This window comes from Macaca fascicularis, chromosome 12, assembly GCF_037993035.2.
Source record: "Macaca fascicularis isolate 582-1 chromosome 12, T2T-MFA8v1.1".
Lineage (NCBI taxonomy): Eukaryota > Metazoa > Chordata > Mammalia > Primates > Cercopithecidae > Macaca > Macaca fascicularis.
In genome coordinates this window covers 41,255,271-41,279,240 of record NC_088386.1, presented here as the reverse complement: position 1 = coordinate 41,279,240, position 23,970 = coordinate 41,255,271, and the positions used below count along the sequence as shown (strand labels likewise).

Below are 23,970 nucleotides of genomic sequence, written 5' to 3'. Positions count from 1 at the left end.
AGCTTCGACAGCCCTGCCTTCTTCTTATTATTATTACAGAATCTACCTATTCGCTCTCTCTAGCCTCACTTCTCTTCCCCAACACACATTTTTATGCACTACTGACTTAAATTCCATGCTCAAAAGTCAAATGCATGTGTGTGTTTTTCTCTTTCCATGGTTTGACATCTACGTGGCTTAGCAAAAATTACACTTACCCGCTGGAAGACAATCTTTCTTGTTTCTGATTTGTACTTCCCATTGCCTGTTGAACATTTTTGCATAGATGTGCCATGGACATGTGAACAGAATTCATTGGCCCTTACATTTCCACCTCCACACTGACAATGCTTCTTCCTTGGGGGTTTTCTGTTTCATTTATTACACCATCTTTTATAAAATCTTCTAGGCCAAAAACATAATTTTTCTTCCTACCCCCCATTATAGTTGCTTAGTTTTCTGTAGTGTTTCTTTCATCTATATCTGTCTGTCCATCTACTTTATGGAGACCTAAATTCATCATCTTTTGCCTGTCTAACCACAATGATCTCCAAACTAGTTTTTCTCTCTAGTTACTGTCTGTCCCAATGCATACTAATACCATCTTTCCAAGGCCAAGAAGGTATTAACTCTTTGCTCTAAAACATTCAAGTATTCCCCAAAGTCTTCAAAAAGTAGAGGCAGGGTTCCTCTATATTATCCAGGCTGGTCTTGAACTTCTGGGCTCCAGCAATCCACTTTCCTCGACCTCCCAAAGTGCTGGGATTATAGGCACGAGCCACCACGCCAGGCTGGGTGATTCTTAAGCACACTAATACTGAAAGCCACTGTTTTTCTTGCATTTTTCCACTTGCAATAAAGCAGAACTCTGCTGTCTCTTCTCACTTGTTTCATTTTCGTAATGTTAATGATGAGTAATATTTACTAAACATTTGCTATATAGCAAATATTGCCTTAAGCACATTGCATGCTTAATATCATCTGATCCTCACAACCAACTTACGAGAGATTCAATAATTATACCTATTTTGAAGATGTGTGAATCCATGTGCAGAGAGGTTAAGTCCTTTGCCTGATGTCACATATAAAGTTCCAGATCTTGCTTTAAAACTTGTGTTCCTAAACACAGTGCTCTTCTGGCTCAGCATCTTATGAAGACTTACTGTTTTTTCTCTTAGTTTATCGTGAAGTGTTCTCTGGTGTGAGATTTCATTTAGCCTCAGACAGCTAAAATATATTCACTTTGGCTTCATTATTTGTGAATCAAAAGATTAGTGTATTTTTCAAAAGACATTCCATCTAGAGGGCTGGGTTAAGCCCTTATGTTTCAATATCCTTAATTGATGAAGATTTTCAAAGTATATTCCTTTCAACACATGATGAAATCATTAGTAAATATAGATTTAGGACTGCTGTGAAAAGTTAGGCTAAATTGCCTATCACAGTTTAGCAGTTTGAAGAAAATCTCAACATTGAAAGCCTTTTAAACTTTACTACTGGGGTGACATGAGCCGGCAAGGCTGTTATCACCTGATAATGCATTTCTAGGTGAGCTACATTTTCCAAAGGCCATTGTATCCTGTGGTGATGATGGTTTGTCATTGCACAGCCCACTGGGCAGCACTGAGAGAAATTGTCCTAGAACATATATAGAACCACACAATTAATGTGCTCTGCTCCTGAGAAAAGCAAGGGGAATACAACCTTTGATGGTCTCATTTAAGAAATAGCTTTCCCCTCGGCTAAACACTCCCCAACAAGCCTCTGTCATTACTTAAAAATCCAAAAGCGACTTGTCTGACAAATACCTGGCCCTGCAGTAAACCATGAGGCTCTTGGTCTAGGAGAGGGAAAGAGAGCAGGCACAGATGATGTCACCCTCTGTCACTACCACCTGTTTATTGACTTGGAAACACAAACTAGTTTGTCTTTATCACTGCGCAAACTGTTCTTCATCTAGTATTTTTCTTGGCTGCCTCATTCTGCTATCTCCTCGCTGTGTAGTGCATGATTGTAACTGGAATTCCGATGGCTCTCATTTTACGTCCAAACAGTTCTAGTTTCCCCTTACCATATGGTCATCCTGATGTTACCATTTGCCTCAATCATCCTTTTTGTAGCTGCTTGAACATCTTAATTGATCTCATGAGCTATGTTAGGGATTTATAACAGACATCAGTATAATTCATCTCACACACACGGACTGGGTCTTTTTTCTGGTTGGAAGTGTGTTACATACACATAGATATTTATATTTCTCTAAAACTTATGTTTCACCTTAGTGAGAACATAAATGAGCTTTCAAGGGCTACAGCTCACCAGAGGAAACAATTTACCTGTGTTCCCTTGTCTGATATGGTATTTTCCATTTCCCTGAAGTGTTTGGTGTATTACAACATACTTAAGCCCTTTCCTCCCGTTTAAACAGAATGGTAAATATACTCAGCTTTAAAAGTTTTCTGGAATAAACTGTGAGTTCATATTTTACTTGGTACCCACATTGTTTTTCTTACTTTCTCACTCATTCATTTTTACTATCAATAAGACACTCAAAATTATTAAACAATATGTGTTCATGATTTTTTTAACCCTCGGGACACACCAATTTGCATTGGATCTTTCCACATTTATCCAAGATTCCACATCTTTCTTAAAGCCTGCTTTTCATCATTGACTCCTATGTCATTAAAGCAAATTCTCAAAAGCAGATGCCTATAGCTATGCAAACTCACCCCTGACACACACAATTATAAACCCAGTAGAGTGAAAGCTAACACCATAGACTGAAAGGATAGTTTATAAAATTTCCTGCTTGATATATTTTAAGCCCTGGCAAGTGGGTATCTATCTAAGTCATTTTTCTGGGGGGAAGATGACTGACTAGTTTATTTTCAGTATCTGGGATTTGGGCCCACTTTAAGAAAAACTATCAAGTGAGCAAATTTGATTATTGGTACAATCAGGGCTTCTTCTGTTCTTCCCAATTGCCTATCTTATTTTAAATCAAGGACCAGAGACTATCCCCATGTTTTCAACCTTCCTCAGTTTTATCCCAAGGATGTGAACTAGATCTTATATCTTATCCAGGAGCATTTACCTTTGGAAATTGACTTACAATTGTGAAGCCAGAGGATTAATCTTCAGGAAGAATTTTGAAGTTTTGGGATGATTTATTTTTTGTGTGTTCATTTGATGATCTAGTTTCCTAAAATCATTTGCCTGAAGTTATGTCTCTTGTGTACAATGCTTTACAGAGTATCATATAGATTTCCTGACTCTGCCTAGGGGAAGAACTACTGGGTCTGAAGCCAGATGTCTCCAAGGAGAAAGAGAACATTGAATGTTCTAAATAAGTAATATCAAAAATGAATTGGAGGCAGCATAAAGCCCAGAGTTTTTGTTTACGTGATGTTAGTCCATTGAGAAATTTCAGTGACTAGATCACTCTCAGTAGACAATAGTCCATGGAAGCCTATATAGTACCACTGTGAGATTTTACTTAGAAAATCCATGGACTTCAAACTTACATCTTTTATTTACTTATGTATGTTATTTAACATATTTCATTTAAGTGGCTTAACTTGAAATAAATTAGCACAAGCACACACTGGAACATATACTTGACTGCACAGCTGTGTCAGGTTACATCCTCTATGTACTTTAGTTTTCTAACTTGAGAAATAAAAACATTTGTACTTACCTTTCCACAGAGAATCACCACATCATTTTTTATTTTTTATCTTTGGAGGGCGGAATTGTTTTATATAGCATTGATCAAATTCCAATTCTGTCCCTTACTAACTCTGTATTTATGTGAAAAACACTTAACTTCTCAGTTTCCACTTCTTTGAAGTGTGGATAATAATATCAATCTGGGATGGTTTTCAGGAGAACTAAATGTCTTAATATATGTGCATTGCCCAGTGTTGGCAGAGCAGGCTCTTACCAGGCATCAGTTCCTTTCTGATATTAATGTGTGTGGCAAGGATGAATCTTTCTCCAAACTAATATTAAATCCACAGAGAATTACATAATGCCCAGAATAATGCTATTGCTATGGGCACAATTCCTATAAAGTAGAAACAACGGAATTGATCGTTACAGAACTGAATAAATGGCCTAGAATTGAGACTTATATTAGAAACAGAGACTTGAATGAGACACTGAGAGTAGAGCATTTGGTAAATCAGTTCCAAAGATGACAAGGACAAGAAGTAAGAAAAGGGGGCATCAAAATCTGCACAGAATGGTAAAATAAAGAAAAGTAAAGTGTTGTTTGTGTGTGGGAAGTGTTTCATTCTTAAATTATGTTTTTGGAAAAAAATCTTTTGGAAACTACAATGAAAGTTTAGAATGTGCAACTGTCCAGTGGGTTCACCTTGTCCCCTGCCTAGACATAGCCGATTTATCAAGACAGGGGAACTGCAATAGAGAAAGTGTAATTCAGGCAGAGTCAACTGTGCAGGAGAATGAAGTTTTATTATTACTCAAATCAGTCTCCCCAAGCATTCAGGGATTGGAGTTTTTAAAGGTAATTTGGTGAGTAGGGGTTCAGGAAGTGGGGAATGCTGATTGGTCAGGTTAGAGATGGAATCACAGGGGGAGTTGAAGTGAGGTTTTCTTGCTATCTTCTCTTCCTGGGTGAGATCACAGAACTGGTTGAGTCAGATTATTGGTCTGGGTAGTGTCCACTTATCCACTGAGAGCAGGATCTGCAAAATATTTCAAGTACTACTCTTAGATTTTACTATAATGTTGTTATCACCAGGAGCAATTTGGGCAGGTTCAGCTGAAGCCCCCAAAGGAGCTGAACTGAGACAGACATCCCACAATGAATGTGGCTACAGAACTAATCAGGAGAGGGAAGAAGGCATTGGCAGTGCCTAGGATACTCACAGAATAGGTCACCCCATAGTGGAACTACTGACAGATACCCCACTCTCTGGCTACAGACAGATACCCTGTGATACGGGTACAGTTGTGGGGTGTCTCCCCAGGACTATTTCTCCATGACAATTAAATCCATGCACATTGGGTCAGCAGGGCCCCACTGGTAGAGACATTGCCAGAGTCAGCCTCCTGTCCAAGAAACAAGGTAGCCACTTGGGCTAGCCTCTGAATCCATTGCTGGAATTGGGCTACCAAACCACAGGCAGGTATCCCCAAGAGCAATCCTGGACGAGCTCCCAAATTTGTAACCACCCAATGGTTTCACCTTGCCCCCTGCCTAAACAGAACCAGTTTATCAAGACAGGGAAATAGCAGTGGAAAAAGAGTAATTCAGACACAGCCAGCTGTACAGGAGACCAGAGTTTTATTATTACTCAAATCAGTCTCCTAGAGCATTCCAGAAGTTGAGTTTTCAAAGATAATTTGGCAGGTAGGGGCTTTGGAAGTGAGGAGTGCTGATTGACCAGGTTGGAGATGGAATCAATCACAGGGGGACTGAAGTGAGGTTTTCTTTGCTGTCTTCTCTTTCTGGGTGGGATTGCAGAACTGATTGAGTCAGATTACCAGTCTGGGTGGTGTCAGCTGATCCACTGAGTGCAAGGTCTGCAAAATATCTCAAGCATTAATCTTAGGTTTTACAATAGTGTTGTTATCTCCAGGAGCAATTTGGGGGAGGTTCAGACTCCTACAGCCAGGGGCTGCATAACCCCTAAATCATAATTTCTAATCTTGTAGCTAATTTGTTAGTCCCACAAAGACAAACTGGATCCAAGGCAAGATAGGGGTCTTTTCAGGAAAGGGTTATTATCAATTTTGTTACAGAGTCACCCATAAACTAAGTTCCTTCTCTAGGTTAGCTCAGCCTATGCCCAGGAATGAACAAGGAAAGCTTAAAGGTTGGAAGGAAGATGGAATCAGTAGGTCTGATTTCCTTCACTGTCATAATTTCCTCAGTTATAATTTTTGCAAAAGTGGTTTCAACATGGATTCTGCTCTCAGTAATCTTACAGGCTGTGGTTTGAGAGTAGGATTTGAGACTGTTACAAATAGTGGGCATGTGTTAAAGACATTGGATCAACTGAGAGGTGAATGTTATTAAATGATATGACACTGAGCAATAAAGACACCTAAGATGATCATATGAGTCAGGATAGAGATAAAAACTGGACTAGTAATGTCTTCAAGGAGACCAAGAAGTCCTACAGATGACAAAGACAAAAAGATGGAGATAGTAGAGGGGGTGATCTTCAAAAGAACCTAAGATTTTATATAAACACAAAGGAAGAATGAGTAGCAGCAGGAGTCATTCCCACAGAGGTGATAATTGAAGCTGGGATTGGATCAAATTGCCAAAGGCTTATATAGAGCAATAGATTTCCAGGATGAAATCCTTATGTGAAGGTCAGTGCAGACTACAGAAATAGAGTCATTTTTATTCTGTGAAGTGGATAGAATTAGGCACTGAGCCTGGGTTTTACATGTGACTGTGCTCTCTGCCTGGCATTTTGGCACACATATTGTTGATGGTTAATTGGATGCCTATTTGTCTAATTTCACTCTACCACACTGCCTCACCAGAAGAGAAATTCTACACTTGTCTCCTAAACTTGTATGGGCTCTCAGAGTAGTTCATTTTCTCTCCTTATTACAATTTTCTAATTCATAATGGCTTTCCTTTCATTGAAAGAGCCTTTGCTTTCAACCCATTGTCATTCATTAGCTAAGAAAAGGATGTACTGCGAGAAAGGAAATCTAGATGAGAAAGCTTGTAGAAATGGTGTACAGATGTTTTTCCTAATTCCTTGCACAACTATGATGCATCTTTAGCAGGAGACCTCAAGTCAAACCAGATTATCTTTAGTTTAAAGTACATACTAGTTAGTGCATTTCCTCATACTGATGGTTAAACAATAAACTTACTGCTGGCAATCATGATTCAGCTATAGGAAAATATTCTCAAATACTAAATCAGGATATTCTGGGTCTTATATTATCTAATATTTTCTTAAATTAAGGTAGAAATGGCCACCCAAGTTTGTTTAGAGCTATCTTTCAGGAGAGAAGTTGATGGGTTTAATGTCGCTCGAAGTTCACCTAAGGAATCAAGAGTTTGCCACTACTGAAGACATTTGATGCATTTTAAAACCTTTTTTCTTTACCTCAATATGTTGCTTAAAAATGATAATAATAGGGGTCAGGCACGGTAGCTCAAGCTTGTAATCCCAGCATTTTGGGAGGTAGAGGTGAGCAGATCACTTGAACCCAGAAGTTCATGACCATCCTGGACAACACAGCAAAACCTTGTCTCTATAAAAAAATATGCAAAAATTAGCTGGGGTGGTGGTGCACGTCTGTGGTCCCAGTTACTCAGAAAGCTGAAGTGGAAGAATCACTTGGTCCAGGAAGTTGGGGTTGCAGTGAGCTGAAATCACACCACTGCACTCCAGCCTGGGTGACAAAGTGAGACCCTGCTTCAAAAAAAAAAAAAAGAAAAAGAAAAACAACAATAATAATATTTGAGTGCCTAGAAAATAATGGTATTACGCTAAAAGCTTATCTGCATTTTCAGAGCTAAACATTGCTCTATGAGTTGTTTTGTTATTAATGATTAATGTAAGATAAACATAACTGGGACATTTCAAAGAGTGAAAGAAAAATGTGTGTGGTTACTCTAGCCATGTCCTCTTCTAACTATGCAGAAATAAAAACAGAGAGTTTGCAAAAATTGTCATAGCCAGTGCAACGGGCATACTGATTTCACATTTTTAGCAGTTTACAAAATTCAGGTTTAAAACATTTTAATTAATTTATTTTTTCTATAGAGCACTTAGCCTAGTTCTTAAGGACTACTAGTAGTAATAATAATAATAATAATAATAATAATAATAAAAGTTAATTCTGGAACTGAGCCACTTCCAGTTTAAAACTGGGTAAGTGTACAATCAGTTGAAGATTCCTTAACTTTCTCGTCTGCTGTTTCTAACAGAAATGACCCAACTTCCTGGAAGACAGAGGTATCACCCTGGCATTGTGAAAGGGTACCTTTTCAGGGTCCCCTTTGATATTGCTAGTTGTCCTTCAGTCTTCAAGCATGAGCCTCTGACTCCACTGTAGTTGCTGAGTTAATAGCTAGTCCTCTATATTCCTCAGTTGTTAGAGCCTCGCTAGTCTCTCAGAGTCATCTGTGCCTGAACTTTAAGGACTACTGCAAAAGTGCTACTTCCCTTGGAGTCTCCTGCCTGCTGTCTAGGGACTCAGAGACTATACTTTTTCTACACCACATTGCAGGTTGTAGGATCCTGCTATGCTGCCCTTTGGGGTCCTAGACTCAGCCATCTCCCCCATAATTATGCCTCTCTGAGGCACCAAGCTACCTAAGATTTAACATGGGAAGCCAGTCAATGCTTGTGCTTCTCAGGCATCCCCCAACTCCTCCTGGGGCCTTGGCACATATCTCTGGGGCTTGGCCCAGAAGGATGGGATTTTGCACACCCTCTTAGGCACTCAGCCTCCTTCTATCCCTCTATGTGCCCTCTCCAATTTTTCCTCCCCTGACATCTGGTCAAATTTTTGTGTCTTTTTATAGTGCCCAGAAAGTTTCTCCTATACCCTTATTTCTTCTGTAGTCTCCTTTTCCTCTATGGTTTCTGATTTAAATTCTATTTCCCAATTTTTAATGTTAAATTAAAATACTGCAATTATAAAATAACTCTTTACCCCGCATCTTTAGCCTAGCTCTTGCAAGGTATAAGTTAACTAATGTCTACAAAGAAACTTAAAATAAGAATCTGATAGGTTTCTCTGTATTCTTGTACCTTTCCATTTATATCATAAGAAGGCTGATTTGTATAGAAAGTTTTGGTGGTGAAATAGTGTAAGGAGGATTTATGGGGAATTTAAATAAAATACACCAGGAATTGTTCACTGTTAGTTGTTTGCCCCAATCATTGGCATATTTCACATAAGAAGATTTACTCTCACTTATGACCATTATATTACACTTACACTATGTTAGATTTTAACTAGGCTCACAGTCAATAAATGATTATTCTTATTTCTGAACTGGTGAGGTTTTTTAAGTTTATTCATTTTTTCAACAATTATGTTTTAAACTTTCTATGCAACAGATACAGTGATAAGTCAGGTAATATAGACATTTAAAAATCATATTTCCTGTCTTCAAAGAGCTTTCAGAACAGTGGATAAAAACAGATGCTGAAATAAACAATAATAATACTTCAGAAAAAAAAAGCTGTCCTGAGATGACTTTGGTGTCTTCTATGGGCAGGTCTACCCAGTTTGGCCTATGTCAGACAATTGATTTGAATTTCTTGGAAATATTCAAGTGGACAAAGTATACCACGAACATTTTAAAAGTCGCGTTGTTCATGTGGAAGTATGTTTTATTACGTAACAGACTGTAAAATTTAAATTATTTTGATTTTAAGTACAAGGTTGTCACCCACAAAATAGACATTAATATTAGATAGTGTGCGCAGATCCCAACAAAAATTTGAGAAAGAAAAATAATCAAAATACTGTTCCACAACTCTTAGACCCTTGTGTTGGATCAGGGCCTTAGAGGCATCTGAACACAAAGAGATTCCTTTAGAGAGCCTTTGCCGTCCTGTGAATTTCAATAACACTTCCCAAAGTGGCAGCTGAATCTTACCTTCTCAAGCAGTATTTGAATCTTACCTCACAAATCTAGGGGAGAGCACTTAGTGGGATCTCTGAAACCACAAAATGCTTTCCCTGGCTGGGCGCGGTGGCTCACGCCTAATCCCAGCACTTTGGGAGGCTGAGGCAGGCAGATCATGAGGTGAGGAGATCAAGACCATCCTGGCTAACATGGTGAAACCCCATCTCTACTAAAAATACAAAAAAAAAAAAAAAAAAAAAATTGCTGGGTGTGGTGGCGGGCGCCTGTAGTCCCAGCTACTCGGGAGGCTGAGGCAGGAGAATGGCCTGAACCTGGAAGGTGGAGCTTGCAGTGAGCTGCGATGGCGCCACTGAACTCCAGTCTGGGCAACAGAGCGAGACTCCGTCTCAGAAAAAAAAAAAAAAAAAAAGAAAGAAAGAAAATGCTTTCGTTGGTGTTAGATGGCACAGAGTACTCGTTTATACCTAAAATAACAGTAGCAACTATTGGCCACAGGATATAGATTTAGACTATGCTTGGATCTCAGAGTTTACTGGGGCAAAAGATGTATTTCCAATGGACTAAATGTGAGCCACAGGGAAAAGAGATTGCTAGGCTAGAGCCTTTTCAAGTTCTGCCAAAGAATATCATGAGACTTCCAGAGCAAGCATATGTGTAAAATGAACAGAGGAGGGTTATAAACAGAGATACCCCCAGGGAACTGGACAGTCTATGAATTTGGCGTTAGAGAATGGGTTCACTCTTATACCCTCCATGGCTGAGATAATGAAGCTACCTTACAAGAGTATACATCATCAGTCAAATAAAATCTTCTCCTGATTTATCAGTGTCCTCTGTTCCTGGTACCGGCTTGGACTCAATGTTTTTGTAAAACTGCAGCTAGGAGTCAGGAAGGAGGTAAAAAGGGAGAGGGGGAAAAGGCCATACCATTCTCTACCTGCACTAAATTAAATTTAATGATAGTTTCACTTCAAGGGGCCTTAAGAATGTTTTTAAATGAGTCATGTGAAAAACAAAACAAGAAAATGGACCTGTTTCATTTTTACCTAGAGAAAGAGAAGGCTAACAGGGCCCAATTACATACATGTTAAATAAATAATGGGATACCGTAATAAACAAATAAACAAAAGTTATGCTTTGATTATATCAGAAGTGATGCTTATTAAACTTATAGGTTACATTTGGTGATGTTCGTGGGGTTTTTTCATTGAGGAAGCTTTAAGAATTGAAACTGATAAACACAGACTCCCATTTTGGCACTATGTGATAATTGTTTCCAGAAATTTACCATTCCATTAAATTTATTTTGACAAATTCATAGACATCTCTCTTTAATCGGGTTGATAAAATAAATATTTGGCCTTTTGAATTATTTTATTAATATACGTGTCCAAACTGTAGGAAATACTAGTAAGTACAAGCTATTAGCAGAGAGCTTGCTACCCTCAAGCTCAGGGCCCATTTTCATATCCACAAAGACTCCCTGTGGCTCCTTTTCTCTTTTTAGTGTAGCTCCCATGGGTACATTTTGCTTTCTTTTCTCAGTGGTTGCCACTGCCCACTCTTATGCTTGTAATATTTCTTCCAAAAGCTTGGCTGTGAAGTGGAGCACATAATCCCCTGTTTCTGTGAAAGCATGATTCCCTAAAAGAAAAGCACAGGATACTTCTGCTCCTTGATATATACAAAAATAATAGAAAATATAGAACACACACACATACATACATACACACAGTGTGTATACAACCCCACACAAACACACATATAATTCCTATTTGCATGCATATATGCAGTTGGAGAATTCTAAGGGCAGTTGTTGTTAATATAATTGATAATGCCTGACTTTCTTTTGAAATATTCAGTAGAAAAATCAATGCCAGATAAAAATTCCAAGTCCCAGAATTGACATGATTAGCTATGTGACCTTGGAAAGCTTCTTTTTATTTTTCTGAGCTTTAATTTTTTTTTTTCAGTAAAATTGGTACAATTAAATAATATTGCCAAACTGACAAGAATTGTTCTAGTGATTGAGAGAGAAGTCTCTGGCATATAGTAGACTTTCCATGGATATACTGGAATATTTTTTTTACCTTTCTTTTAGTAGAAGGAAAAAATGGAACCAGCAAAACTACATAAACTATGTGCTCCTGTGGTCCTAGCTACTTGGGAGGCTGAGGTGCGAGGATTGCTTAGGTCTGGGAGGTCAAGGCTACAGTGAGCTGTGTTTGTACCACAGCACTCCAACCTGGGCAACAGAGCAAGACCCTCTCTCAAAAATAAAAGCCAGGAAAAAACACATGAACTAGAAAAATGAAACTTTGAATTGTTACCACCTCCAGCCCAACTTTCTCCCAAATGGACATTCTTTTCTTGTTTTCCATGGGTTACACTTTGGAAGACTCTGCTCTGGTTACCGTGTTGCATAGTCCTATAGCTTCATTGGGCACACACAAATCAAGTTGTATATTTCCTCTGTTGAATACAATATAATTGTAGGCACACTAACTGTGGTATCACATTTCGATTATATCTGGCCACAATTAATATAGTAGAATTGAGTTTAAAAGACAAGTTTTGTCTCTTTTTCCTTTTTCTTATTTTTTTCTTTTGAAAAACTACTTTTCTGTTATGGCTTACCTTAATATTAGCCACACTTTTGCTTTCCAGAAAATTAATCCACAGATTAATCAAAATTCAATTTTCAGTTATTTTGATTAATATTTTTATGTAAAATATATTGGTCTGGCAAGTCATACCAAAAGAGCAATTATGAATGAGAAGTGAATGCTATGGTCTGAATGTGCCTCCCACAATTTATATATTGAAACATAATTACTGATGTAAGAGTACTCAGAGGTGGAGACTTCAGAATTGATAAAGGCATGAGGGCAGAGCCATCATAGATGGAATCGGGCTCATATAAAAGATCTGAGGAAATGGGTCATTCACTCTTTTCCACTTTTCTGCCATGTAAGGACACAGCAAGAAGATCCTCACCAGACACCACCTGCCAGTACCTTGATCTTGGACTTACAAACTTCTGGAAGTATGAGAAATAAATTTCTATTACTTATAAATTTTCTAGTCTCAGCTATTTTGTGATACCAGAATAAACTAAGGCAAATTTTTAGGGAGACCAATACATTGGAAAATTAGAAATATTTCAGTGTGAAACTTCCTACCTCTTCCATTTTATGAAGAAATCCCTTGGCTCCGAGTAGAACTTGTGTCGATAGACAAAATAAAAGTTGCAGAATTGCAGTCATTAGAGAGATGAGTCTTACTATTACATTTAGGTATGGAAATCTGAAGCAACTGTTTTGGATGGAGTTTTTCTCCTTTTTAATCTTTATTGATCTTATTGAATGATTATCAATTGATTGTCAGCACCTGACAGGCCTTCTGGTAAACTGCTAAGAAAGTACTAAAGGACTTAGCTTTTCAAGATTTTAGATTTACAACACTTGCTTCAGCAATAATATCTCTTTAGCTCTGATCACTAAAAGAAATTTTATCTAGAATTTCAGTAACTTATCTGAAATATTTACCTCAAATATAGTGTAGAAAGTAGAAGGCAGTGTATCACGTAAAATCAATAACACAGGAACTTAGGTTTAATAATTAGTTTTGACATGAAATAATTATCACCTCTTTAGGCAAATTTTTAGTCAATCTAAGTCTCAGTCTCCTCATCTGCACCATGAAAGTGGTATCTCCTTAGCTGAGTTCTTGAATGAAATAAATTTAATAATGCATGAAAAATGTCAAACACAAGGATGACAGATACTCCAGCTCAATTAAAAAAACAACTCCTTAAATAATACTACTTAATATAAGTAGCTACCAGTATTGTGTAAGGATATTTTTTAGGCCTGTTACAATAGATCTTTAAGAACTTCTTAATACCAAGGGCAAAATCTGTTAACTGGGATTTTTGAGATGCTATGTAACATAGTGGGACAAAAACAAGCACATTTGCTTCCTCCTGACTAGACAGATGTGCGATCTTGGGAAATGCCTCTCTAACTCTGATCCGCAGTTTCCTCCATTGTAAAATGAAAGTAATCCCTCTCTCAACCAAACTGCTGTCAGCTTTAAATAATGGAGTGCTTAGCATAAAATCAGGTAATGGCAAAGTATTTCATAAACTGTGACAATCATTATCAGAATGAATGACATGCTCTCAGTACAAATTGATCCCTAGTTATAGCAGTATCATAAATCAGGCTTTATTTTTTCAATATTATTTCACAAATATAATCTCATTTTATGCATACAGTAACTATAAGAGTTTGCATGAAAGAAATCTTTTTTTTTTTTTTTTTTTTTTTTTTTTTTTTGGAGATGGAGTCTCGCTCTATTGCCAGGCTGGAGTGCAGTGGCTCTATCTAGGCTCACTGCAACCTCTGCCTCCTGGGTTCATGCGATTCTCCTGCCTCAGCCTTCTTAGTAGCTGGGACTACAGGTGCCCACCACCATGCCTGGCTTTTTATTCTTCTTTTTTTTTTTTTTTGTATTTTAATAGAGACAGGGTTTCACCGTGTTGCCCAGGCTGGTCTAGAACTCCTGAGCTCAGGCAATTCGCCCGCCTCGGCCTCCCAAAGTGCTAGGATTATAGGCATGAGCCACCGCGCCCTGCCAAGATATCATTCTTTATTTTGTAGATGAGAAATCTGAGGTTATGAGAGACTTATATTTCCTCAAATCTTTCCAGACACTAACTGCAGCAGAAGATCCCCAAATCAGGTGTTGTAACTCTCCATTCCTGGATACTTGTTATGACATTATATTGCATTCCAATTTTAGAATTACTAAGTTATGTATTTTGGTTCATTGAAAGACTTTAAGGCTACGATTCTCCTGAATTAAAACAGAAAGAAAACCATGAATCTTTTAGCTATTTTCCCTCAAAACTTGGTTTCATATTTTGATTTAAATGATTCTTAAGTTTTGTTAATAAATTTCAGAAAGATTGATCTAGAAAATTATTAAACCTGATTTTGTTCTTCAATGAATAAAATGGCCTTCAAGAGAGTTATAGTATGATTTTCAAACTGTACTTTATGTTTTGACAAAAGAAACTTTAATATTCCTGTATTTTTCCACTGCAGGTGAATTTGATATTCAAAAGATGAGAAGACTAATGGTTCTGATTAGAGTGAAGCAGAAAGTGAGGAGGATGTGTGAACTTCCCCACACAGACATTTAGCCAGATAATTTAAGCTTGGGTGTCTGTTACTTTATTTTATTTAAAACAAAATTGGCTCTATTTCTGGAAATTCCTGACTTAACTATGCATTTCAATCTTTACCTGAATGAATACAATCCTTATACAACTAAAATCAAATAGTCAGGTAGGAAACCCACAAATTATGCATATTCAACAGCATTGTGCTCTTTAATCTCTCACATTTTCTGATCCTCGAGTATGTCTCCTAATGACTTTGTATTTGCACAAATAGACATTTCATGGCATTGTTTGCTTGTATTTAGTTTATCATTTTCCAAAATATGGTCTATTTAACAAATTTTATGTGGAAAAGAAATATTTGTCAATCAAAGATATTTGAATGATGCCAGATTTAATTATCTAAGTCTGTAAGGAGAAATAATGTGACTACAGTTTCTTTAATTTATTTGACCAGAAATCCATCATTTTATAAAGCATATCTTTTTTTTTTAGTTTTCCATGAAATATACTTTGCTAGGGCTTATGCATACTTTAACAGTGAGGACTTTCATACTTCTCTACCTCACGTTCCCATTTTTAGCGTTGTCGGAATAATGGTATCGTAGCCAACTGTCTGGAGTTTATCTAAGACTTTCCCAGTTTTAGTACTGAAATTCTAATATCCAAAGAAGCCCCTCAGTCCCAGGAAAACTGTTCTGGTTGGCCAACCTCTTGTGAAACTTGATGCCCATTATATAATTTTATATTCAAAATGTGCTTATCATTGTGGTGCTTGTACAACAGATCTACAAATGGTTTTACACATTTCCTATCAAGATGCAAAATCTAAGTTCCCTGCCCTTGACTATGGGCTGGCTTTAGTAACTTTCTGCATGATTTCTGAGGATAGAAAATATTTTTGTAGTTGCTTCATTCTCTTCATTTCGATTTTAAAACATTCATTCCTTCAAATGAAAATATTAGTTTTTCATCAGAAAAATTAATTGTTACCATGCCCTGCTAAGTTTCATCCTGTTGTAGTAACTATAAGAATTTTCCTAAAGTATGTCCATTATTCCATGTACATAATTCCATTTGATTGTTCTCTTTTTCTTCAAACGTGTGCCAATACAAAAGAAATTGGTAGTAAATTACTTTTCTCACATATCTTTTCACAAGTACAAATACTAATCCAGAGAGCGTATTTAAATATAAAATATGGCAAGACATTTCATAAACATGATATTTTCTGTCATATATGGCTTCTCTTCTAATGTTTCTTATCGTATTTTTCAGACAAGTTTTACCCTTTTTAGCCTCTTTGGTATCTGACAGTTTTTGAATTTTGTCTTGTAATTTATTTTTCTATTGATTAGCTGATCTTTTTCTTTTTTAATTTTTTCCACACCCCTTCTTGTTCATAGTTTTATTTTACTCTTAAGTGCTCTGCCTGTAAGTTTTTTCTTGCCAGCTTTAGTGGTCCATAATTTCCAATGGAAAGTCTGCTGCCAGAACCTTTCTCCTCCAGTGTTAATGGCTGCTCTTAAGAACCTGCCCCGCCCTCCATCATCTAATTTGAGTCAATGAGGGGGCAGACAAAACAGATGGTTGGCACGGGGTGGGATGATTCACTGTTTGAAATCATGGTGAAACATTTTTGAAATTGGTGAGGGAGAGGGAAGCCTGACATTTGACAGAGCCATGTAAAAATTGCAGTATCCAGACAAAGTTCAGTTTAATTTTCACTGTTATTTTCCAGACGTACTGATCATATTATTACAATTTTAAGATTATATCAAGAATATACCTTTTCCCAAATGCATTGTAATCATGTCAACAAAAGGAGTTTATTATTGAGTGTCAATGTCGGGACAGTTCCCAAAGTTACATTGTTGCCCTAACTTACTTGTTTTTCCTGAGTTATTGAATATATCCTCTGTTATTACTTATGTTAAAACTTTCTTTTTTTGGGTAATCTGTTTCCATGCTGTCTAATTAATTTCTTCACAAATTATGGCTGTAATGAAATCTCAAACTATGGTGTAAGGGAATAAGTATATATATATGTTATATATATATATATATATATATAACATACATATATATACACACTAACATATAATTGTATCTATATATAATTTAGTGTCACAGATTTATGACACAAGATTATATAACTAAAAAAGTACTTATTATAGAACTAAATTATTATGACTATACAATGAGAATAATATAATAAAAAATTCAGACAAATTAAAATTTGAAGTTTATTTTAAAAATTCATTTAATTTGTAACCAAAGTTTTCTTAATTGTTTTAAATTTGAATTTCTGAATGAAATAGAACAAAAAATGTAGCACCATGGTCAACCATGATGAGTTGACCTTACAAACCATGCTTTCTCTATATCGGTAATATAACCCCCAAGGGGCCAAAAATGAACTCTTGGGTTATAAAAAAATGTATGGCTATTTCAAAGCTTTGTGGCCCTCCAAAAGGCCACACTACACAGAAAGATATGCAGTATTTCCTGATACTAAGTTTGCATGAGATGGAGATTGGGAAAAATATTTTAAAGAGTTTCTTAGGGAGATATAATAAAAAAGTGTTTGAGAAACACTTTTATAGACAGGTCAAGTCTTTATTTTTCCCAACACAAAGACAAATGTTAGTTTTATAATCAAATTTCCAAGTTATATCATGTAACTACGGTTATACATGTGTATTATATAGCATGTCAACCTAAGGTACGGAACATCAAATAATAACCTACAAAGCATTAACCTTTTTGTACAATCTTCTTGGTAAAGAAAATATTTTTAAGGAAAATAAACTAAAAATGCGTAGATAGATAAAAGGATGTAATACTTTTAAGGATGCATCTAATGTGCAGTATTTAAGCATATATATACATACAATGTTATATATAGAAGATTTATAAAAGTCATAATATAGTCATAAGATTATAGCTCTATACATCTCCCTGAAGTCATTTCTTAGTACTGAAGGCAGTTGTAAAAGAGAGTTATGCTTCCTGCTTTTTCTGCATTGCTAATAGTTAATAGCAAAATTAATTAATGCAATGGCAAAAATAAACAGAATGAGAAAAAAAGGAATAATAGAAATAAAAGGGCTGAGTTCAGCAATTGTGTAAGTAAAAAGCATATATGTGTGTACAAACATGAGTAAACACTTTTGTATATTGATTAAATATTTGTATCATGCATGCTACATGTATTTTAATTGTAAACTAATAAATTATTTGAAGTCTCCAGGAGCAGTTCAAATATAATAAAAAGATGATGAAAACAATTAAATACTGTGAGTGCCATAACAAAACCAAGGTAAAATGTTTAAACACATTGGTTTACTTAGAGGGCGAATGTTGATGACCTACCAAAAAACACCTTTGCCAAAGTGGTGAGTCAAGCCCAGATTACAATGGCAGAGGTATACATACTTAGCTACCTCTATTATGGCTCCTATCAGCAATATGCTAAATTTTGCTGATTTTTTTTTGTTTATTTCTGGACCATAACAACATGATGATAAGACCTTCTTCTGTTTTGCTCACCAATATAGAACCTACAAGCATATCTAGAAAATGTATTTGTGTGTGTGTATGCATGTGTGCTAAACAGATAGCTCTAAAATTTAAAAAAGTGCATTGAAATGAAGAATTAAATAGAGCCTACTCTTTTAATAAATTGATCATATGGAAAGAAGCACAATGGATGTTTCAGGAAATAGTAGGATGTAAGAAAGTTAATTTTGGAATTGTCCATGCCTAGAATCTCTTCACAGAGTGGTAGACAGATTGAATATGAACTATAACCTGTCTAATTTACCTCACATGACTATAAAGTTTATTGTACACTTTAAAACACTAGAAAGCTCTAAGGAATTAGTGAATTAGTCTGGTGTGTTAAATTTACTACTGAACCAGCTAAGATAGAGTCCAAATAAATGTTCATCTTTTCTTTTCTTGGACATCATTTCTATTGTAAGACATATTCTTCACATTCCTTATATCTTTCTATTGATTGTGCTACATTGGGGCACATTATAGATTCTTAAACTATATTTTAAAACACTGGAAACAACTTTGCTTAGTCAACTACACATTTAATTTTTAATGGCATACCATGTTTATGAAAGGTCATCTAGTTTTCTTTTCAAATTATATTAACCATAAGATATGGCCAAGGCAATTTAAAATAACTATGATTAGTACATTAAACACTCTAAAAGTTAAGTAAAAGGCAAAATTTGAAGGGTAATCTCAATAGTAACATGAAGACTCTGGTAGAAAATTACATGGAAATGCTCTAAATAAAAATACAGTAAAAGAGATATAAAATTTACCCAATCGGCTAATAAGTAGAATTCAAACAGCTAAGTAAAGAATAAGTGAACTTGAACATAGTTCAATAGAAGAGTAAGAAAAGGTGAAAATAAAATTGAAACACAATATCCAAGATCTCTGGGATGTTATCTGATACTTTAATATGCAAGCAATTGATTCCAGAAGAAGAAAAAAGAAGGAGAAGAGGTAAGAAATATTTTCAGTGGGCTGGGATATTCAAATTTAATTACAGAAAACAAGACCACAGATCAAAGAAGCTCCGAGAATACCTACAATGATAATTCCCAAAACATAACCGCTCCTCAATTTGTCATATTCAAATTACCGAATGCAACAAACAAAAAAAATATTAAAGTCAGCCAGTAAGGGAGAGGGGTATTACATATAGAAGAAAAAAATAATAATTACAACAGTCTTCTCTTTAGAAACATATAAACCAGAAGACAATATATTGACATAATTAAAGTGTTGAACACTATCAAGACAAAGGAATACAAGTTTTCTGCTCTTATCCTCCCACAGAGCAAACAATTTTGACAACCACTCACAGAGGAGAACACCTTTGTAGGAGACTGGGAATCTAATGAATAAGCCCCACCACCTGCTGGAGTAAAAACAACTGCAAGAATAGATGTATTGAAAAGGATAAGAAGAAAAATTTTACTTTACCTGCATCCCCTCTTCACCAATGTGGCAGAGCTCAGTGAGACCCCTTTGGCTCTTGACTTCCTCCAAGGGAGAAGTAAGAACACAGTCAGCACCCAACTTCCCCAGAAATGTGATATGGCTAGGAGCAGGGAAGAGGGTTGGGGAATCACAGCACTGGGATGTAGAACTCAGTAAAGGGCCATAGTTTCTATAAAGCTCCTTGCAAACTACACCAAGAAGTGTGCCCACAGACCTTGTAGAATATAACACCTTTACACCCTCCACCCCCCAACTAGCCCATTCATGCTCCTAGCACTAGCACTCCATGTACCTCTCCCTGGACCCTGTAGCTGATGCCCAGTGTGCCACCCCGCATATAGTGTATGTGACTGCCTGAAGATTGTGGGCAAGCACATGCAGACAGCTGATTTATCTCTGCAGGATTGAGAGATGGTGTTTATCCTTCAACATTTCAGGGCACAATGGCCCTAGGAAACATAGTGTTCTCACACACTGACTGGCTTTGCAGAATTGAGAGAATACATACAGCCCTAAGACTGTTTCCTCCCACAAAAAGAGAAATAAGAGAAGTGAACCAGGTGCATCCAAAAAACAAGTCTAAAAGTCCTAATAATCTCTAGCCTGGATGAATGGTGAAGGTCTTTGGTTCTTGAAGCTAATCGTAAGACTGAAAAAGGTGTCTGATCTTTTAAATGTGAAAACAGCAATACAAGACTTCAAGGAACATGAAAAATTAAGGAAACACAACACCACCAAAAAAAGCAAACAAAACAAAACAAAACAAAAAAACTATAAATTTTATAACTAATCTCAAAGAAATGGAGATTTACAAATTGTTCAACAAATAATTCAAAAAAATTGTTTTAAGAGAGTTCAGTGAACTACATTAGACCAAAATAGTAACTTCAACAATATTAATATAACAATTCACAAACAATACAAAAAGTTTTAAAAAGAGACAGAAATCATAAAACAGAACCAGCAGAAATTGTGGTGCTGAAGGAAATAAAAAACGCAAGAGTATAAAACACATTCAAACAAACTGAAAAAAGAATCTATGATCTTACAGACAGAAATTATCTAATTATAATAGTAAGAAGGGAAAATAAATTAAAAGGAGTAGAGAAAACCCAAGAGATTTACAGGACATCACCAAATATAACAATACAGGCTGAACATCCCAAATTTGAAAATTGAAAATTTGAAATGCTCCAAATTCTGAAACTTTTCAAACACCATCATGACACTGAAAAAAAATGTGCTTTGGAGCATTTCAGATTTTGCATTTTCAGATTTGGCATGCTCAACCAGTTAATGCAATGAAAATATTTCAAAATCTGAAAAGAAAAAGTAATTTGAAACACTCTGGTCCCAAGCATTTGAGATAAGAGACATTGAACCTCTATGTGCATTGTAAATTCCCAGAAGGAGAAAGAAGGTTAATAGAATGAAAAGCATTTTTCAAAAAAATGTCTGAAGATGTCCCAAATCTTGGAAAGGATGTGGACATACAAGTTCATGAAGTACAAAATATCCCACATAGGATCAAGATTACAAAGATTACACTGAGACATATTATAACCAAATTATAAAATGACAATAACAAAAATAATGTTTAAAACAGCAAGAGGAAAATGTGTAACAAACAAGAACATCTCCATAGGGCTATATGCATTTTTCTCTGCAGAAACCTTGTATGCCAGGAAACCATAGTCAAAGAACTAAAAGAATAGGGGGAAAAAACTTTATAGCTAAGAATATTACACTTAACAAGGAGCTTCTTCAGAATTTAAGGAGAGAGAGATTTTCCCAGACAAATAAAAGCTAAAAAAGTTCACCACCGGACCTTTCATAAGAAATGCTAAAGGGAGTTCTTCAAGTTTAAATAAACAAATGTTACGTACAATATGAAAACATATCAATGAAATAAACTCACCATAAAGGTAAAAATGTTGTCAAATACAGAATACTCTATTATAACGGTAATGTGTAAAATACTTTTGAACCTGATGTAAGAGTTTAAAAACAAAGCATTAACAATAAGTACAGCTACAATAATTTGTTAAAGGATATACGGTATAAAAATTTGTAAAATGTGACATCAACAACATGAAATGTCAGGGTAAGACAAGCTAAAGTGTTGAGTTTTGTGTGTGAAACTATAAGATGTTCTATGTATATTACTACGGGGCTTACACAAAGGAAATCCTGACATAGATACACAAAGATAAAGTAAAATGAATCAAAGCATATTACTACAAAAAAATTATCAAACCACGAAGGAAGACAGAAAGGAGAAAAAGCGACAGAAAAACTATAAAACATTTGAAAACAATTAAAGAACCAGAGTAAGTTTTTACAGTCAATAATTACTGTAAATGTAAATAGTTTGAATTTTTTGACCAAAAATCATAGAGTGGCTGAATAGATTGAACAAAAGAAAACATCCAATAATATGCTGCCTATAAAAGACTTACACTAATTTTAAGAACACACACAGTCTAGAAGGAAAAAGAAAAGAAAAAAATGGTAAAAAGGTATTCCAGACAAATTGTAACCAAAAGAGTGGGAAGATATGGGGGGCTATACCTAGACAAAATAGATGTCAGGTCAAAAACTGTAAAAAGAAATGAAGAAAATTATTAAATAATGATAAAGGCATCAGTTCATCAAGCAGATATAGCCATTGTAAATATATATGCACCTCACATCAAATCACCTAAATATGTAATATAATATCAATAGAACTGAAGGGAAAAATAGATAACAATACAATACAGTAGGGGACTTCTATAACCCACTTTAGACAATAAATAGATCGTCTGGACACAAAAGCAATAAGGAAACAATAGTTAACAATTCCACAAACCAAATGGACTTCTCAGACATACACTGAATATTCTCTCCAACAGCATCAAAATGCACATTTTTTATCAAATGCACACAGAACATTCTCTAGGGTAGATCATATGTTGAGACACAAAACAATTCTCAACATATTTAAGAATATATTGAAACAATATCAATTATCTTTCATGACAATTTGTGAAGCTAGAAATAAAAAACAAAAACAATATTGGAAAATTCACAAATTTGTAGAAATTAAACAGCACATTTTTGAATAACCAATGAATTAAAGGAGAACTCAAAGCAAAACAAAACAAAACAAAAAAATCCTGAGAGAAATGAAAACAGAAAAACAACTAACAAAACTTACGAGACCAGGCATGGTGGCTCATGCCTGTAATCCCAGCACTTTGAGAGACTGAGGTGAGCAGATCACTTGAGGTCAGGAGTTCAAGACCAGACTGCCCAACATGGCAACACCCCACCTCTCCTAAAAATACAAAAATTAGCTGTGTTTGGTGGTGTGTGCCTGTAATTCTAGCTACTAAGAGGCTGAGGCATGAGAATTGCTTGAACCCAGCAGGTGGTGGTTGCAGTGAGCCAAGATTGCGCCACTGCACTCTAGCCTGGGTGACAAAGTAAGATTCTATCTCAGAAAAAGAAAAAAAAAAAAACCTCACGGAATGCAGCAAAAACAGTTTTGAGAGTTGAGTTTATAATAAAAAACACCCATTTTTTAAAAAAGACCTTAAATAAGTAACCTAACATTACACCTCAAGGAAGCTGAAAAAGAACACATTGAGCCCCTAGTTAGCAGAAAGAAGAAAATCATATATATTAGAACAGAGATAAATGGAATAGATGTGAGCAAAACAATAGAAAAGATCAATGAACTAATAGTATTTTGGAATGTAAAACTGAGAAGCCTTTAGTTAGACTAATTTTTTTAAAAGGAGAGAAGATACGCATAAATACAATCAAAACTGAAAGAGATGACATTACAATTGATATCACAGAATTACAAAAATTGCAAGAGACTACCATGAATGTTTAGATATTAATACATTGCAAAACTTAGAAAAATTGATAAATTCCCAGAAGCATACAACCTACCAAAACTGAATCAGTAAAAAAACAGAAAATCCAACGAGACTAATGGCAAATAAGAAGATTGAATCAGTAATCAAAAAACCTCCTAATAAGGAGAAGCCAGGACCAGATGGCTTCACTGAGTGTATTCTACCAAACATTTAAAGAAGAATTAATTCCAATCTTTCTCAAAGTTGCCCTAAAAACTGAATAGGAAGAAACACTTCAATTTTTTTACAAG

At 35.7% G+C, this 23,970-nt stretch overlaps 1 long non-coding RNA gene across 2 annotated transcripts in view; it reads right to left on the bottom strand.

Moving 5' to 3' along the window:
* Positions 1-4,439: 4,439 nt before the first annotated feature.
* LOC141408259 (uncharacterized) overlaps positions 4,440-23,970 on the bottom strand; it is a 36,751-nt gene continuing 17,220 nt past the window's right edge. Inside the window, exons 1-2 of one of the 2 annotated variants that reach the window (XR_012421717.1) lie at positions 23,011-23,107; positions 4,440-4,691 (exon numbers count right to left, since the gene is read on the bottom strand). This is a non-coding gene — a long non-coding RNA (uncharacterized lncRNA). Of the gene's footprint in view, positions 4,692-23,010; positions 23,108-23,970 lie in introns of those variants that run through there. The other variant, XR_012421718.1, reaches the window with a different exon arrangement.